The sequence below is a fragment of the Triticum dicoccoides genome, chromosome 5A (assembly GCF_002162155.2).
Source record: "Triticum dicoccoides isolate Atlit2015 ecotype Zavitan chromosome 5A, WEW_v2.0, whole genome shotgun sequence".
Lineage (NCBI taxonomy): Eukaryota > Viridiplantae > Streptophyta > Magnoliopsida > Poales > Poaceae > Triticum > Triticum dicoccoides.
Genome location: NC_041388.1, coordinates 405,665,026 through 405,680,465, shown reverse-complemented (window position 1 = coordinate 405,680,465; position 15,440 = coordinate 405,665,026). Strand labels below are relative to the sequence as shown.

Here is a 15,440-nt window from a genome sequence, read left to right as displayed (position 1 = left end):
AGCCCGAGCGAGAAGCTGATCCAATGACACATACGAATGTCCCGTAGTAGGCAAGGTGGTTGCTTGGCTCCTAGCATGGGCAATTCACTATCTGACCTAGCCATCCATCCATTACTATTCTTTTTTCGGTGGACATGTCCAATAATATTTAAACTGCTCTTCACTTGCTTTTACCAGACCGAACAACTTCCTTATTATCTCACTTTCATAATATTAGCATGTATCCTGAGAGACAGTCGGATTTGTCAAGGATGGACCCCATCAAATACGGCGAAGGTACGCATCCATAGGAGCCGCCACATCCTTTGTACCTACATTACATTTGCATAATTAAACCTATGGGAAAATATGTGGGGCTTATTTGCGTATGTTAATTCGAAATTTTATAGAGCAATCATTCTGTGGGAAGGGTTTTTGGGTGAACATTTTGTGTGCGTCCAATCCCGCCCACGAATCTCAACGCAGTGACACATGGAAATCCTCGTAGGTGTATTGTTCGCTCGTATGAGCCTCTCAGCGCGAACACTGACATTCGCTCCATCCACCACTGGAGAGAGAACGAGACCTGCACCCATGAAGTCCAAAGCATGCCAACTTCTCTGCATAGCATGACAATTACCAAAATATGTGTGGCAATTTCTGTGCATAACATGGCATTTTTTCTGTTGTAATATGGCAATTCCTGGACATGTGTAGAATCTTTTTTGTCATACCATGGTAAATCTTTTTGTTATAACATGATAATCTTTTTCTACCAGCATGGCAATAAACGATAGTGTGAGTAATTTCCTCTTTGATGACATGGCAATTCTCCTTGTTATAGCTTGGCAATTGACAGTAGTGCAATCAATGATCATGTGGCAAAATTCTACGGTGTACCATGCTAAATGCTAGACATGGGAATTCTCCTTTTTATATCATGGCATTTTTGTGTCCCATCGCATAGCAAACCCAGAACACATGTCAAGTTTTCTCTACTGCAACATGGCAATTCTCTCTTCACAACACGGTGTAGCATGGCCATTCGCTCTTCATAACATGGCAATCCTCTAGAGATGTGTGAGGAAGAGGGCGTAGAGCATCGTTTCTTGTCTAGAACCTTTCAGAACGAATGACGCCGTTCACTTGTTTGAGTCACCCGGACATAATAATCGTTCGCGTCAAGGGCTTAGGGAAAGCATGTTATTTCCCTGCCAGTCTTTGATAATAATACAATAGTAGAAAAAATACAATACATACAGATGTATGTACCAACCATACGTAGACACCTCTACAAGTAACACAAATCACAAATATCAATTATATGATCGTACTCCTTTTGCAATTTGCATGTGGTATGGCGTGCGTCGGAAGAAATATTGATGCCTTAATTAAAAACATATGTTTACATCCCGAAAAAAGAGAGCTTGTGTATCTTTATTTCTAACTGAACACATGTTCAATTCCTGAGCTCGACGACTATGTCAGCTACAACATGTCATGTGTTTGGTGCATGTGTTGTTTCTGGCCAATTGGTTTGGCACGAAAGCGATCAGATGGCCATGCATGGATGGCTTGAGCTACGGTGGCAGCGGCCAGATGCATGGCATGAGTAGCAGTGGCGGATCTAATGAGGGTGCTGTGGTGCCATGGCAACCCTAAAAATTTGTGTTTTTTATCTAGTTTTTTTAACCTGTTTTTAGGGGTATCTAGTTTTTTTACCTATATAGTAATAATTATTCGAATTCCATGTGTATTAGAGGTAATAAAACTGAGCAGCCCATCTATCCCTAAAGCCCACTGGCCCATCCACGTTTCCTTGGGCTGGACATAGCCAGCTACGCCTCCAGACTTGTCCTAATCTCCCTTTGGATTTTCTCAAAAAAAAAAAATTGATCCCCTTTGGATCGACAGAACTGAAAGTCTGAAACCTAGCCTCGGCGGCGTGGTGTTGGGGCTGCGGCGGCCGGCGGGGACAGCGATCGCCGGCCAGAGGGCGGAGGCGACCGGCGTGGGCGGCTGCCAGCTGGGCGCGTTTCGGCGTGCTGCCCTCTAACTCTCCGACTCCAGTCTCCATCTCTCTCAACCTACAAGGCTACAACCTGGTGTAAGTGTACATCTGTACATTAGAATCTTCCCCTTTGTGATTTTTGATTGAATTGTTTCCTGTGCCCTGGCCCCTGTGTTGATCCGAAAATTGATGTTCGGTTTTCATCATTTGTTTTGTAGAATTTACTGAGACTTGGGCTAACACTGTAGATTGAGAGTTGAGATATGAAGAGAGATAATCCCATAGTGTCTCCATTTCGGAAGCATGAAGATGCAAAGGTGCAAAAATAGGACCGTCGTCATCACCGTCTGTTACTGCTCTAGTAGAAGGGCACACCGCACACTCGAGAAGAGGCAAGGACTGCTCAAGAACAAAGTTGTTGGAGTTGGACATCAAACTCCTACTCCACCTCCCTGTGGAGCGGAAAGAAATGGAAATCAAACTACTGTGCCGCGGCTGTTTTTTGTTCCTCCTGTGCAAAGAAGGACGAATGGAGGTCAGAGGGACCTGATGTGTTGCGTGCCTGCTGTTGGCTGCTATTCCAGTAGGTATATACACTTGTTTTTATTCTCTTGTTATTCAAATATGCAAGCTCTTATGCTCAGTGTATTGTTTGTTGATCAAATACTAAGTACTTATTATCTCATATCTTGTATGGATGAGCAAATTCAGCTGCAATAAACACCATGAAGGATGTACAAAGTCTCTAGCAGTCAAACAAGGTAACTATCTTGTATTTTTTGACATTTTCATAATTGTTACAATATACGAATTTGCGATGTTTGCATTACATTTAAGTTCTGAGCTCTGCGCTTTTTTTTAGTGGCACCCCCCGTAGTGTACTTCTAGATCCGCCGCTGACAAGTAGGATGGCTCCTCGACGGCAGTGGTGGTGTTATAGGAGAGGCGGTAAGATGTCCACCAATCCGTTAGTGCCACTGCCCCCTCTCGTCACTGCTGGCGGGACACTCCTCTCCTTGATGTGGTTGGCTAGATGACACCTTTGCGCATGTGCTTCATTGGTACATGGTTGGGAGGAGGTGTCAGGAGAGACGTCTGGACTCCTCTGGTGGACACTATGGTGGTTCTTTGCGGAGTACTAGCTTAAGCAACTATTGGATTATCCGTTTGGAAGATGTTGCTTGGAGCACCGCTTCATGTCCAGAGTGAAAACTAATCGTCTAACCTTCATTGGTTGTCACAACAGCGGTGAAACTTGCGTCATTACCTTGTTGAAGGCACAATCTCCACGCCGATGTTCTGGCCTTCATTGGTTGGTCTTTGCATCCAGATGAAAATCCTTTGTCCTGTCCGTCTCTGGCTGGACATGGGCAATGGTGAGCAGGGCGCTATCCCTTCTTGAAAGCGTGGATGCGGCAGAAGTAAATTTAGTCCTAGGTGCTGCATATCTTGTACTAATAGATTTACCATAGTTGTGTTTGTCTTGTACAATGTCTGTTAGCTTTTTATGCCTTCATTGCCTTGCACAAAACTTTAATAAATTATGGCCGTGTGCACCTGAGGTTGCGGAGGCCGGGACATTGACACTTCCTTCTCAGAAAAAAAGAAAAAAAAAATCTACCATTCATGTACAATCCATCTGTACTAAAGAAGACTTTCCAGAGGCTTGGTCTTAATCGAAGTAAATTGGCTGTAAGACATTGAGTTAACCCACCGCTAAGAGTTAGCTATTATTCTCTCACTTGACCATTCGCTCCATGTAAACTCAGAACTCTCTTCGGAGAATCCAAACCAAACAAGCAGCTACCTACAAGAAAATATAGCATTGTTCACCAGATACTTTGGCACCAAGCAGTTTGGTCACAGTTGACGTAGTGGTGTACTAATTGCAACGAACTTGTTAGTTTCTTAGTAACCACAAGCCTCTGAGCTGTACGCTCATGGATTTGTACTGAGTGGAGAAGAGCGAAATAGCAACCAAACTCCTGATCGAGGTGCCCCATATATATATCCACCACAGCAGGATGATCTTTCATAAGATCACGAAGTCAGAGGCAAATATGATGAGGCACACCATTACTTTCTTCCTGTTGCTCCTTCTGCTGGGCACATCACTCACAGATGCCTCACAGGAGGATCAGCTCATGAGGTTCCTCGAGTCCACGGCCAAGAAGAGGCAAGCTGACAGGGCCAGTAATCCAAACGTAGCTGAGGGACCCGACCCATGGGCCGACGCCAGCAGCTTCAGCCACCTGCCCACGCGTTGCCCGATCCCATTGGCGGGCGCCAAGGCGACCGACAAGATCACCGCGCTGCCCGGCCAGCCTCCGCGAGTCAACTTCGACCAGTACGCCGGCTATGTCACGGTGAACGAGGAGTATGGCCACGAGCTCTTCTACTACTTTGTCGAGGCCCCCTACGAGGCGGCCTCCAAGCCACTCATCCTTTGGCTTAACGGTGGGCCTGGGTGCTCATCGCTGGGGTATGGCGCCATGATGGAGCTCGGCCCGTTCCGAGTGAACCCCGACGGCAAGACTCTGAGGAGGAACAAGCACGCCTGGAACAACCGTAAGTTGTTAAGTGGAGCTGGCTTCTATCTAAGCAGAGTAGATACACTGAACTGATTAGATGTGTGCAGTGGCAAACGTGATCTTTCTGGAGTCGCCAACCGGAGTGGGATTCTCCTACGCGAGCAACAACTCGGATAATATCAACAAGCGGGGCGACCAGAGAACCGCCGAGGACACATTCGTCTTCCTGCTCAACTGGTTGGAGAGGTTCCCCGAGTACAAGGGCCGCGACTTCTACATCGCCGGTGAGAGCTACGGTGGCCACTACGTGCCGCAGCTCGCCACCGTAATCACCTTCATGAACGAGCTCCACCACACCACTTTCATAAACCTCTGCGGCATCTTCGTAAGCCTTTCGCATGCGACTTTGCATAATTATTGGGTTTTTGTGGTAGCCATGCATATGCATGTTTCGTTTGTATTACATCTAGGTCGGCAATCCGATCCTTGACAATTACAAGAACAACGAGGGGAATCTGGAGTTTCTATGGAGCCACGGGCTGATCTCCGATGAGATCTGGGCCGGGATCCGTGCTAACTGCACTTTCACCCCGAAAGACGACTTGCGGTGGTGCTCTGTGTTGGGGCAGGCGTTCCACATAGGCAACATCTATCCCCGAAACATATACGACCCGAGGATCTGCCTTCCGTCGGCACGCGAAGGCTATGTAAGATAGATATAATGTGATCCCTTGGCTACTCTCCAACTCTCTTTCCCAATAAGAATTGCTCATTCCTATGGCCAGTCAGACAGTCTCACAGTGTCCACAATTTTTGATTTGCCAGCTGGCTGGCTATGATCCGTGCATGGAGTACTACGTCGAGGCTTACCTGAACACTGGCGAGGTGCAAGAAGCTCTGCACGCCCGCACCAACACAAGTTGGATAGCTTGCCCAAGAGAAAGGTATATACTCTATCTGCACACTGTTCTGCTGCTACACTACCCCCAACCTTTTTTTTCTTCTCTCTTGTGGGCAGCAGTTAATATGCACTGCACTCACAGTCCTTTAAGCGTCCCCTTCCATTATAACCCCGGCCCAGTTACCGTGGTGCCAACGATCAGGAGGCTAGTCGAACGTGGGTTAAGCGTATGGGTCTATAGGTACTACTCTATACATGCACAATGAGCATTGAGCAGAATAAAGTATCTAGTCTTGAGGTTTTTAACTAGAACGGCCATCTTTCTTCAGTGGCGATTTGGATTCCACATGCTCGATTACCTCGACGAGGTACTCGGTCAAGGATCTCAACTTGCCCGTCACCAAGCCATGGCGCGCTTGGTACACCCCGGACCTCGAGGTAATTAACCGCTGTGCAGAAATAGACACCAGCAAGAGCTAATTAAGTAAAATTCAGATGTGATGTGTGCTTGACCCTGTGATGAAATTCATGGGCTTATAGGTTGGAGGCTATGTTCAGCAGTACGAGGAAGGCTTCACGTTTGCATCGGTGAGGGGTGCAGGCCATCTGGTTCCTAGCTATCAGCCAGAGAGAGCCCTTGTTCTTCTCTACTCTTTCCTCAAGGGCAGGCTCCCACCTGGGTGACGTCCCAAACTGAATTGGGATATTTGGGCACCCACATGTTAATTTACGGTGTGTTCTGATTCCAATATTGGATCTATAAATAAGTCGCTGCTTATACACAACTACGAAGTGACATATTCAGGCCATAGTCATATGGTTTAACACTTCTGTGCTGAAAAGGTTGTATGCTGTTCACATGAAAATAATAGATTGAATATCACATCTGAATTGTGCCGGATGGACATCTTTGAATTTTAATCACAGCGTCATTTCCATAAAATCTTGTGACCACGAGCAGAATGAAAATAAGGCAATCCTCTCAGTACAAGGACATAGTTTTTATTTTTATTTTCTATGAAGAAGATAAAAGGACATGTGTAAGACACGAAACATGATGATGTTAGGATTTAGTGACCTAATTGTTCTATTCTTAAAGATGTATGATTTGTGTTGCTAATTATTTGATAGTACTAACCATTTGTAACTATGGGCTCATCGTTCTCATCCTTCCATCAAAAGTTAGGACTAATCCCTAGTATCAACGGCAGCACACAGGCCGAAGTGTAAAATACTGCTCTGGCAACCAGTGGCGTAGCTAGGGGGTGGCCAGGGTGGTCCATGGACCATCCTGATATTTCCCCATAGCTTGTATATAATGTACTAAAATAAACATTTCTTTGAAAAATAAATAATTTATGTTAATATTTCTATTAATGGACCACCCTGGTGTATTGGGCTGGCTACGCCACTGTTGGCAACGTATAAGGACAACCGAGTGTACCCATGAGGAAATTCAAACAATCATACAGCACCGGGGCAGCATGCCAAATGGTGATCTCTCCTAACTGTAAGCTTTTCCAAGTTTGCGGACAAACTATAACTGGACGACGTACAGCCGGCATAGGCAGTATTAATAGAACAAAAGACACAGACATGTTATTTTTCTTTCATTTTCCTTTCTGTCTCGTTATATGGTCTTCTGTCTCGTTATATGGTCTGAAGAACTTTTCAAGGCTCCAACACTGATCGCGTCAAAGCATTCTCCTTCCATTGTCCTTACCTATATAAGCACCTGGAACGCCACTCAGATGTTCGTGGAAGCGACGACGGCAGCTAATTTTCTTCAGAGAGCATCATGAGGAACACTTCCTTGTGTCCCCTCATTCTCCTCATCTGCGTGGCGGCGTGGTGCGCAGATGGGTCGCAGGAGGCTCGATCGGCTCAGAGAGTTGATCCTGTCCAAGAGGACTAGCACCCATAGCAGTAGCAACAGCGTAGATGAACCAAGGATAGGAGCTACTGCCACCAGTGGCCTCCGAGCAGAGCACTCCGTCTCTGACCAGAGCGATCAGAAGGACGCCGACAGGATCGCCGCCCTGCCGGGGCAGCCGCCCAACGGCGTCGGCTTCAGCCAGTACGCAGGCTACGTGACCGTCGATGAGATGAACGGCCGGGCGCTCTTCTACTACCTTGTCGAGGCGGCCACCAACGCGGCGACCAGGCCACTCGTCCTGTGGCTTAACGGAGGTTCGGCCATGCATACATAGAGATGCACTTGTCTGAATGTCTCGTCTCTCATACGTTATGTAAAATGATCTTACATTTTGGGACGGAGTACTTGATATATTTCCATGCGGTGCAGGTCCAGGATGCTCATCCTTCGGCTACGGAGCAATGGGGGAGCTGCGCCCATTCCGCGTCAACAGCGACAACAGAACCCTCAGCACAAACGAGCACGCCTGGACCAACGGTTAGGGAGCCACAACATTACAACAACTGGTAACGGTTTTCTACCCGTGACCCACACGTGACATGTGAATGTGTTGATGCTTGTGCAGTGGCTAACGTGCTCTTCCTCGAATCGCCTGCCGGCGTCGGGTTTTCCTACTCCAACACGACCTCCGAGCCGACTACAACAAGAGCGGAGACCAGAGGACATCGGAGGACGCGTTCCTCTTCCTCGTCAGCTGGTTCGAGAGGTTCCCGGAGTACAAGGGCCGCTCCTTCTACATCTCCGGGGAGAGCTACGCCGGCCACTACGTGCCGCAGCTCGCAGCCACCATCTTGAGCCACAACACTTCCATAAACCTACAGGGTATTTTGGTACGCGTGATTATGTTTAGTTAAACATACACTTCATAACAGTTAACACATATATTTCCTAGTGAAGATCGTATAATATAGCTTGCGGATCTCTAATTGGTTAGGTGGGCAACCCATATCTTGATGATAACATGAACACAAAAGGGGTGACCGACTTCCTGTGGGGCCATGCGGTGATATCAGATGAGGTGTACGCCAACATCACCAAGAGCTGCAACTTCAATCTGTCGGATGGAAGCGCATGCTCTGACGCCATGGCCGCATATGATACTGCCAACACTCTCCTCTTCGACATTTACGGACCTGTTTGTATCGACGCACCCGACAGAAAATACTACCCCAGCCGCTATGTAAGATATACGTATTTTGGAGTACATCTTTTCTGATAGTGGCAAATTATATGCACGTAACACACTTTCTTTGAATACCTAATTTCTGAAGAAAAAATATCCGCTCTAAATTGTGCAGGTGCCGGGGTATGATCCATGCACCGGCTACTACATAGATGCTTACCTCAACGATCCTGAGGTGCAAAAGGCTCTGCATGTTAGAACGACCAAGTGGGCGGGCTGCACGTAATAGTTAGCTTAGTTGGGGCCAAGATAAATACTCTTGTGAGCATCCACTCAGTCCACTTACCGCTGCTGTGCTTGTGCAGGGACTTGCACTGGAAAGATTCAGCGGCGTCCATTGTGCCAACGCTCAAATGGCTCATGGGCCACGGGCTGCATGTGTGGTTGTTCAGGTAGGTAACATGCCAACCCCAGGCTGAACTGCAACTGCAAGCACGCATCTAACATTGCCAAAGTGTGTGGGTAACAAATAGTAATATGTTTTCATCCGCGATTTCGACTCCGTGTGCCCGTTTACCGCCACGAGGTACTCCATCCATGACCTTGGTGTCGCCGTCACGGAGCCGTGGCGCCCATGGACCGCGAACGAAGAGGTAAAGCATGACTACATGTTCTAGTCAGTTTGCACTTGTTTGTTTGTACTGACTGACACTGATAAATCTTTGCAGGTTGGAGGGTACGTTGAAGCATACACGGGCGGTTTGGTTTTTGCATCTGTGAGGGGCGCTGGTCATCAGGTCCCTTACTTCCAGCTTGAGAAAGCTCTGATATTGTTCAGCTCGTTCCTGAAAGGAACGCTTCCACTCTATGAAAAGGGGCAGTAGTATTATGGACCTAAGTAAGAATTGTGGTGTGTCATCCATCCAGATATGGTATTGCCTTAGCAAGGAGCTTCTTTTTTGTCTGTCTTTTACCTCTTCAAATGGACACGGGCTCTTGAATATACAACAAATTTATGGCACCTCTATTTTGTTACAACTGCCTTCCGGAGTGCCACGCACCTAACGTGTGGCACTTATCAACAATTAGGGATACCCAGAAATGGCAGAGAAAACATTCTTCAACCTCTGCAGCCAAAAATGCTCAAAATGCAATTTATTACAAAGGTTATGCTAGAGTTGCGTCGTAGGAGGAAACAAAACAAGTTGAATAAAGTGAGGAGAATTGAGCATTACATAACTTGTTATCAAACCTCCATTTAAACCAGAACTACAACATCCTGGTTCCAACCTCTGGGTTGTGGAACTTCATGGTTGGTAAACTATACTAATGATGCAACAAAGATGATTATGATTAGGAATGGCATGTTTTTGACGGAAAATATTAGGTGCAACAATTTAGAGCATGGCTAATAATATAGCCAGTCAGCAACTGGCTATATAAGAGTGCCTTGTCATCAAGAGCTAGCAATACCATTGACTCGTATAATAGGGTTGACTATAAGGTTGGCTCTTAGCCTAGTAATTTTCTTCACTCTCTCTTTCTCTTTCCTCTTATTTACTCAGTTTACCTAGGAACACGTGTAGAGGTTGGCTCTTGCATTCCCTCCTTTTTTGCATGTCTCTCTCTTCCACATAGGCAAAAGTGTCATGTAAGTAGGCTTATAGCCCACTATTGTACGTGCTCTTACATGTTGAATCAGACTGCATCTTTGCAATGGAATCAGTTCAACGAATAGATGCATACCTTGGTTTGGATGTGGCAATCATCATGGAGTGCAAGAAATTGGCCATTGACTTTACAAAAGTATGTTATGTGCATGGTCTCCATGAAGCTAATGAGGTGGTGGGTGGACTTGCAAACAATTCTTTTAGCACTAGATCCTCTAGCTTTTGGGACACTTCGATCCCTGACTTTGTTTCTCATTCCCTTGTAGACGATATGTCAATCATTCAAGGAATAAAGTCTATATACCGTAAAAGAAATTATACTGATCTTTATTGTAAGCTGCTTTCATGAGCGTGCTTACAAATGCTACTTTGGTGGTTAGGAATTCATTTATCCGAAGTCGGGATGAACCGGAAAGTTCTGATTGTACTACCATACGAGTGTAACCTCTATCCTCACCATCCATTTTTGCATCAAAAATCATGCAAGCAAACATCTCTTTTTTTGTTTCTTCAAAATAAAAGAACATTTGAACTCGAAACTTTGCAGATCAACATCACACAATTACTACCATGTGCATAAATGTTTTCGGATTTTCTGGGTGCAACATACATAATTAAAAAAGATATAACTCATTCAAAATTTAAAATTTGACAAATTTATGTTTTATGAAAAAAGGGGGAAATATTTTATACAATGAGTGGCACTTGTGCTTATAAAACTGGAGATTTGAGGGAACGAATGCATCTAGCGCAATTTTGTGGCCTATGGGGAGCAAAAGAGATATGGACTGGAAGCACGAGAATGTGAATGAGAAAAGATGGTTGTTAGATGTTTCGAAATTAGAAATCACCTGCCAGGATAGATGAATGTTTCTTCTACTTTGGTTCATCTACCCTTGGTTCATCTATGCTGTTTTTATAATGTGAATGAGAAAAGACGATCATAGTGGCAACTGAACTACCAACGTTTTTATATTGTACGATCAAATCGATTATATATCTAACTTGTGAGATCTCGCAGTGGCCAACGTGCTCTTCCTGGAATCGCCAGCTGGTGTAAGGTTTTCCTACTCCAACGACCTCCGACTGCGGCGAGAGAGGGAACAAGAGGACGGGAGATGACACATTGTCTTCCTTGTCAACTGGTTGACTGCCTCGTAAGGTTCCCGTAGTACAAAGGCCCGCCCCCTTCTACATCCGGGTAGAACTTCAATGGCCACTATGTGCCGCAGATCGCAGCCACCATCCCGAGCCACAATCTCAACAATGGTTTGCAATCCATACCTTGATGACAATATGAATGATAAGGAGGAGATTGACTACCTGTGGATCCATAGGGTGATATAATACGAGGTGTGGGCCAATATCACCAAGAACTGCAATTTAGACCCGCCGGATGACAAATCATGCCTGCTGTAAGATGATATGACCCATGATCCTGCTAACATCGATCCCTATGGCACATATGCACCGGCTTGCATGGAAGCACCCGAAGGAACACTCTACCGCACCCGCTATATAAGAGAGCATCATTGAATTATAAGGAGTCACACATACCTTGAGTATTTGTTTTGCGAAAATAAATTTTGCTCTTAGTGAGGGCCAAAGCGCCCCCCCCCCCTCCCCAATCAAATTTATTATTTTACATAAACACATAATAATTAACAAATTTAACATAATACGCTAGATTAGCCCCCTAACTTCTATTTAAGACTCATTTAGCCCTCCCTCAAATCGCATTAAGCTCCGCCACTACATGGCCCCCACGGATAGTAAATGGTGAGGTAAATTGAACATTACTGCATGCCCTGATTTGCTAGCAATTGTTTGCTCATTACCACTATGATAATCCTGCCCTCGTTTGTTGCAGGTTTGAGGGTACGCTCAGGGATATACCGGTGGGTTGGTGTTTACAACTGTGTGGGGAGCCGGGCACATGGTACCTTCCTACGAGCCCGAGAGAGCGCTGATGTTGGTCAGCTCCTTCCTGAATGGAAGTCTTCCACCGCACTAAAGGTGATATGTGAACTGAGTAGAAATCGTGCATGAAATGCTTAAGCGCCGCAGCCGCAGACTTCACTAGTAGGAAAACCCTTATTAGTCCTATAAAGGATGCTATAGTATCTATCACCCTTGGCTCATTGCGGGGGAGAGTGACCTCTGGTTGTCCGTTTATGATTAGCTTGCCCGGGAGCCTCTCGGGGCGGCACAAGTTGTCTGATTTGCTCGGATGACTTGTGCCTGAGTGACCCGGATAGAGGGTGCATGATGGGTGGACCGCTGGGCTTGTCCAAGGCCATCGTCATTGAGCAATGTTGGGCGTGTCCGCGCTCGTGCGCGAGCGCCTGACCAGGCTTGCCTGTCAGGCTCCTCGCCCCGTAGGGCTGGTCTAGTCTCGACAGGTGCACGAGCCGGGTTGCGGTCGCAGCGCCGGCTCGTGTGTGAGGCCTGGTTCAGGCTTGTGTGCACCGGTGGGCGCATGGGGCCAGCCTATGTGAGCCGACTACCGCATGGGGCCACCCAAGCAGCGTGTCGGGTTTGTCCGGTCGTGTCGGATGGTGTGTGCTATCCGATTTGCCTGGATGGCTTGCACCCGGGCAACCAGACTAGAGGGTCCATGACGGGTAGACCGCTCCACGTGCCCAAGGCTATAATCATTGGATGTCGTCGGGCACGACCGATCCCAAACCCCCCCCCCTCCCGCCCCCCGTTTGGCATCCTCTCCCCGCTTCGTGCTGGCTCATGCTTGACGATCGAGCCCTACGCAACGTCCATTCTCGGGGGCGTGCCAGGAGGGCCTCTTTGAGTCGTAGATTCGTTTATTCAAAATGTTTTATCTCTTAAATCGTGTGTTCAAATCTCGAACCGTTTTCACCGTTAGATTTCCCGCGTCGAGATCTTCAAAATTAGATCTCATGTCGATAGATTTTCATGAACTTTTTTCACGAAAAAACCGGACAAAAAAACAGACAAAAAAACCGAACTGGGAGCACGGGTTTTTTCTCTTTCCGAAAGAGGCACGCCCATGCCTCTCGCGAAATCACAACTGTGACTCTCGCAGAATCAAAACCATGCCTCTCACGGAAGCAAAACCGTGCCTCTTTCGGAAGGAAAAAACAAAAAACACGTTTTTTTTGTTTCCGAGAGGCACGGCTCGCGAAAGCACAACCGTGCCTCTCTCAAAAGCAGAATCGTGTCTCTCATGAAAGAAAAAAAACAAAAATATATTTTTTTCCGTTTACGAGAGGCACGGCCGTGACTCTCGCGAAAGCAAAAACCGTGCCTCTCGCGAAAGCAAAAACCGTGAATATCGCAAAAGAAAAAAACACGTTTTTTCACGCAAAAAAATTCAAAATAAAATTATTGGTCCAAAAGTTAAGGAAGACCGGTAAAAAATCGAAACGTCAAAAAAACCCAGAAAAAAATCATTTAAAAAGCCGATGTGAAAAAATAAATAAATAAAATCCAAAATGAGCGTCCAGAACGCGACACGTGGCCGTCGACTAAGAGCACGTCAAGTGACGCTGATCGTTATGAGGCTTTTGAAAAAGCGCTCGTTAACTAGTTGCTCTTACATTTCACGTATACGTTGTTGGCTGTCTGCCACGTTCGCGTGAGCCCGATTCAGGCCAGCGTCGCTACCTCGTGAGGTGCTCGGCCTATCCGAGTCAAGGTAAGCCGGGTCAGGGCGTTTTAGTCTTTTTACTAAGTCGGTGAGTTTTTCTATAAATTTATTGTTTACACTGTTTGTCAGACGTGGTGCACACTGGCATTTCGTTTCATTTTACAGAGGCTTCTTCGAGCCTACTCATCGCCGTCGGTTTCGAGCCTGCTCGGCGTCGCCGGCGGCTTCGAGTTTACTCGGCGTTGCTAGTGTACGTCACTCCATTGGCTTTGTGCAGCACCTCTGGTTTGTGTTCGTGTTCTGTTTATCTTTGGCTGTGGTGTCACCCTTCTACCCACAAAAATAGTATTTGTCGGACCATTGACAACTCAAAACAGGCGCGCATTGGCACACAGTCCATCTCGCGTTTCACTTCCTCCATCACGCGACTGACGAACTGGACGCGGCTCAAAGAACCCCGTGCAAAGCCCGACCTAAACACGGCGTCAAAACTCTACAAGACAAACAAATCCAAGAAATCTAGATGCTTTACTTGGCATTTCCTTTTTTGTAGATTATTAATAGTCATGCTGATGATTAGGAAAACATAGCCATCATGTATCACTTGAGCTAATCTTAGAGGAACGACTAGGAATATATTTTATCGTTTATTATTTCACACATGCACATGGGTTTTTCTCTAATTCTTTATGTATATACGGACTCAAGGACCACTGCAGTTATAGCATGAAATATAAATATTAATTATAAATTTGTAGATAAATAACAACTGTCATTATTGCCTCTAGGGCATATCTCTTACAATACCAACTATAGTCACGAAGTTAAGCAGGCTATACGCGTATTATTGCAAAAAACATGTCTATCCACATTGTGGATAACCAAATGATGAGCGCAAGGACTAATTGAAACCACGGGGTTTGAATGAGGGCACAACAAAAAAGCCTATTAGGTAAGACCACCTCTCCATCGGGTCAAGCCCGGTAGTCAAAAGCGTCCGGCGGACGCTCTCCCAGCAGGGCTCATGACGGCCAGGGTCCGGGAAGGCCAAAGTACTTAGCATCCGAACAAAGGCAGCGGGTGGCAATGACGTGCAACGTCCTCATCAGACCTCACTACGTGGAAAAAGAAGCACACAATTCCTTTGAGATGGCAAGACGCCAGAAAGGTGCGTGTTAATCTGGGTTCGTTCCGTGTTTCTTTGGTCGGTCGATGGTTTGCATGTTCTGTGCCTGCCCGGTGTCCACTGTTGGCTCCAACATGTTGCCTCTTATATCCTTGGCTTGGGTTAGCGATGAGGTCGTGTCGGTGCATTGGTTGGTGGACTTGCAACGGTCGCTCTAAGGTGCATCAGGACCATCAGTGCAGAAAGCAGAGTCCAGATTGGAGGAAGCATGCCAGTACCCCTGTGTGGTCTGGGCTCCTGCCCGTGGCAGCGTGGACATCGGCGGCGACCGCATTCGTCGGGCTGAGGAGCGCCGGCAAGAGCCACTAGGCCACGTCTTGGTTCGTATTAATCGTCTTATTTGTGGAATTGTTTTAACAAGGAAACGGAGCCAGGAACGGAAGAAAATAGTATGATGCTTGGGATGTATGCCACGTGTCCCGGGAGCATCGATGGGAGCAAGGTGTGGGAGCAGGCAAGCCACGTCCGTGTTTTATTG

The 15,440-nt window shown here is 46.6% G+C and overlaps 1 pseudogene; it reads left to right on the top strand.

Annotated features, from left to right (window-relative positions):
• Positions 1-251: 251 nt before the first annotated feature.
• Positions 252-15,271, top strand: LOC119297448 (annotated as a pseudogene).
• Positions 15,272-15,440: the final 169 nt, after the last annotated feature.